This window comes from Nanorana parkeri, unplaced genomic scaffold, assembly GCF_000935625.1.
Source record: "Nanorana parkeri isolate BGI_ZX_2015 unplaced genomic scaffold, ASM93562v1 scaffold511, whole genome shotgun sequence".
Taxonomy (NCBI): Eukaryota; Metazoa; Chordata; class Amphibia; order Anura; family Dicroglossidae; genus Nanorana; species Nanorana parkeri.
In genome coordinates, this window is record NW_017306779.1 from 1068651 (window position 1) to 1073548 (window position 4898).

The following is a 4898-nucleotide window of genomic DNA, read 5'->3' on the forward strand; positions in this document are numbered from 1 at the left end:
TTTGTCATGGTTGGGGGGGGGGGCATACAAAATTTTGCTATGGGGTCCTGGGATTTCTAGTTACACCCCTGACTGCATCCTCCAAGTATCACTGTAGATGTGGCACACTTCAGCAAGTATTTAATCAACCATGAAACCGTTAGACTTTGTCAGACACGCTGGGTTTGTCTGTAATTGTGTGTGTCTAGGAAAAGCACTGAGTCAGCTACAACAGCACAGGGACAAGCCTTTTAGGAAATCTGAAAGGTAGACTAAATTCAAGGCAATGAAGTGGAAATTACATATTGTGTGGTCAGATTTATAAAATAATCGCTTGCTGCAAAATGAAATGAAAATGATAAATAGCATCGAATAATACAATGCATTGTGAAGTAATTATAATTTTTTTCCTGCTGTATATGTTTTTTACAACTTGTGAGTTTTCTTTTAGAGTTTGTTAGAAACAAAAACACTTAGGGGTCTATTCACAAAAGGGTGAAGAGTTTGGAGAAGGCGGGAGAAGTGAACAATCTAGGACAACATAGCTGAACTGGAAAGTGAGCTGAATTGGAGGATTTCTCCAAATCAGCTTTTTTGGCCTAGATTGTTCCCTTCTCCTGCCTTCTCCAAACTCTTCACCCTTTAGTGAATAGACCCCTAAGGGGCCGTTTTATAAATCTTCTGCCCAGCAACACGCTAGGCAAATGCCGTTCCTATGCTCCTCTGCCCCACATGCCCTGCAAATGGCATTTACCCAGCATATGGCTGGGTGGAATATTTATAAATGGCCCCCTACAGCAGAGATTGAACCAAGACCAAACAGTAGTATTTGTATAATTGTATTGCCTACCATGGAAAAGAACAGTAGAAACGGTTTACAAAAAAAGTCGACATTTGTTTTTAACTTGGTCTTTTATACCTGATTTTACCCTTGATATTTTTAACTTTACCCCATGCAGATTTTTAAGAAAGACAAGTCAAGTTCAGAAACTGAACCTAAATAGGGAGTTCATAGCCTGAAGAGCTTTTTAACCATTTCCCCTGATATGAATGCAGTCAGGTTAGTAAGATGAAATAGCTACTGTGTTGTGCTAGACTCCAGGTATCCTTACATGAAAAAATATATTAACAAGTGTATCCAACTATTCTAAGTTGCGTGTTCTTACATAAATACTAAACATTTTATACTTCCACAAAAAACTTAAACCGTGTAAACATAAATCAAACAAATCCTTTTGTTATATCCATAATAACATTGATAATAGTCCTAATAAATCTGTGATTTCAAATGATCAAATTTCTCACACATGAGGTTAGAGAACAGCGAAAAAGGTAGTCAGTATTATCACACAGCGATATTCCATTTATACGGTACTCTTCTTATCGTTCTTGCCCAATGATCCTAAATGTGCTCTATGTTGCACTCACCAGACATCTGCTAGTTCTTGCTTTCCTAGTCAGATGTAGATCATGAGCAGCTTCCTCCAACTGATTCCTCTCCTCTGTTCGTCTATGACCTCCTTATCACCGATTTTTTGCTGTTAATTTCCTCTTTATAATCAGTGATATCCTCCCGCAGGATTTCAGACGAAACAAAAAAGAGGGGCTTCCACTGTGCAGTATGTTAAAAAAAGTGGTTTTATTAAAATAAAAATGCACTTACAAGCAGTATGCATGGGCTTGCTTTCCTAGTCAGATGTTGATCATGAGCAGCTTCCTCTCCTCTCCTCTATTCGTCAATGGGGACCTCTTGGGGGGTCCAATCTCCTTATCACCCATTTTTTGCTGTTAATCTCCTCTTTATACTCGGAGAAAACAAAAAGAGGGGCTTCCATTGCGCAGTATGTTAAGCGATATACTCTTCCTCCTTAAATTAAGGAGTAAGAGTCTATGTCTGTTTTCTGTGCTTGGAGTATTGCAAAGCTGTTATCTAGCAGATATTTGGTGAGTGCAACATAGAGCACATTTAGGATCATTGTAAGGATATCTGGACCCTAGCGCAACACAGTGGCTATTTGGTTTTTTAGATGTTTTCACCAAGGTTTTGTTGCAGCTGGTAACATTCACTTACATAAATCCTAGCACAGCCTTCATTGCTATCATTCAGGTTAGTAAGACTGCTATTTAGTAATCTCAGTAAGGTTTTAGGTTTTCTCCCCTTTTTTTTCTTTGCTGTATTGCGGAATGCATTTAAACTTGATCAAGTTTTTGTCTCATTGTTTTTTGTTGTTGTTGTTGTTGTTGTGTCCCACCTGTACATATTTCTGTGGTTGCCATTATACTGCTATGTATTGTATTTTGCTGTATATTATTAAAGTTGTGATTTATGCCTGACATCTGGTGGTAGATGAGCACTACTGCAACTTGTTCATATCTATACATTAGGTATCTCGCTCTGTTCTCTCCTCTGTTTACAGTCAGTTGGTGCAGTCTCTAGATAGACCCCCCCTTCCTTTTCCATGTTCCCTCAGTTTAGTGCTAGTGCTTTTCCAGCAAGTACTTGCAACCCCATTCCTCATCAAGGCAAGGATGACATCCCCTCAGTCCTGTGATACGCATCACAAATCCCAGTAGGCTACATGACCAGTCTCTGTGCATCCTTTGGCCTGGTGCATGCGCAGTAGGGTGCCAGCAGTGGTTGATCAGGAAGTCGCAGCCATATCCTGAATCCAAGATGGTGATGTGGGACCCTAATGAGCGGTGATGACCTCTGGTTCTCAGTACACAATGCTGGATCTGTGGGCCAGGTAAGTGTGTGTGTGTTTTTAACATTTAAAGAAAAAAAGAGCTTTAACGAGCTAGAACTTCCTTGAAATCACTCTACTCAGATACTTGCCTTACATTTTAAAAACTTTTATCATGACAATCAAGTTTAGTTTGCTCTGTCAGTTCTGCAAACAGGAAATAAAACCCATTTTAAGTTGAATATTAAGAGTATATGGATACATTTAAAGTTAAAGGCTAACTTCACCTTTTCAAGAAAATTGCCTATGCAGGGGCACCAGAAGAAAAAAAAAACCTCTGCAGCTTTATAAATGTTGAATAATGTAATTGCCATTTGTGCCACCCCCCTACCTTTCCCTGAACCCTGTTGAAAAAAATCCCATAGTTGCCATTCTCCTGTCCTGCCTTATTGATAGGACATTGCAGTCATTGGACGCTCGCCTCCAGCATCACAGGAGCAAGCTCTCTACCTCATTCAGAACTCCATGTATGTGCAATGAAATCTCTCTCCTCCTGCAGGAGTAGTGACAGAGATGAGCGTTCCTGCGAGATGAGATTATTGTTCTGCCTTATTCATCACTGACCCGGATTGTATGTATTTGTACTGCGCTTTCCTCTCCCACTGAGTTCTGTGCAGGGACTCCAAGAGGTTGATACCAAGTCAAATTCAGGTATTTACACTGCTTGCAATTATATAAAAAAATTATTACATTTTATATTAATAAATACATAACTGTATTAATTAGTATCTTATATCTGCCTAGATTTCAGCTTTAAATATGTAAGAGTATATTAACAGGTGTATGCATTATTTTTGAATTGTAATTTTTCTAAAGTTTAGTTTATTCCATTCTGTGAATATTGTTATACGTATTAAACATATTTTTCTACTGTTTTGATTAACATGTTTGTACAATCCAAACAATCCAAACTGGCTTCCATTGGTCTAGTAAAGAGTTTCTACTTTTATTGATGCTTTATTAAGTTGCTACTCTGCCAAGACCAATAGGTATATAATACATTTATGTTTTTTTCTATTGATGAAAATCAATCTATGAAAATATGTAATACATAAACATGATTGAACACATGTTTGTTTTTTTTCTTCATGCAGATATCTACATTATACCCCAAGATATTCCACACATAGTTGAATCCTTTAGTAGGAGGGAGAATATTCTTATGTGAGAGGTAGAAGAATCTTACCAGCTCTCTGACATTACCTTCTTACCTGTATAAAGAGGAAACTGAAAGTGATATAGAAGTTCCCTCAACAATTATCACCTCTCTCTTGTCACTGACGTTCTGAACGAAAGTGAACTCCACAACGTCATGAAAATGAAGACATTTTGCTCCTACAGAAGAGCAAAGAAAGAAACATATAATAATAATGTGTGTGTGTGTGTGTGTGTGTGTGTGTGTGTGTGTGTGTGTGTGTGTGTGTGTCTTTTTTTAGCAAACAGTATAATAATTCCTTTTTTTTTATTTTGGATGACTTTACATATTTTTCTCCACGTTTGCAAGCAGGCCAAGCTGGCTAGTGACTGTAACATGGACAGAGAACAGTTGCGGCAACAGAAAAATTAAAAACAATCACACCATTTGAATAAAATGTAACATTAATTAAGTACAATAATAACTTTGAAATATGCACACATCAACATTAGCAAGGAAATACACAAGAACTGGAAAAAATAACTATGAAAATAACTGGTGAATGTGGAATGTGAGTTTGCATGAATGTGCAGATGCATACGCGTCTAACAATTGCAACCCACTTAATAATATGCTAAACCAGGGGTAGCCAACCTTCGGCCCAACAGCTGTTGTGGAACTACGCATCCCATAAGGCATTGCAAGACTCTGACAGCCACAGACATGACTGAGAGGCAAAGGCATAACGGAATTTGTAGTTAAACAACAAGTGGAGGGCCGGAATTTGGCTGTGCTAAAGTATTAACTCATGTCTCATCAGACCCGGCGCTACCATATAGGCAGGTCAAGCAACTGCTTGACGTCGCCGGCAGGGGGGGTGGAAAAATGCGACTGGGAGGGGGCCCATTTAAGATGGCCGCTGCGGCTCTGATCACACCTGTCAGCGCTCCCTCTCTCTCCTCCCAGTGCCGCTACAGCTTCAGAGCGACCAGGAGGAGAGAGAGGGAGCGCTGACAGGTGTGATCAGAGCCGCCTCTCAG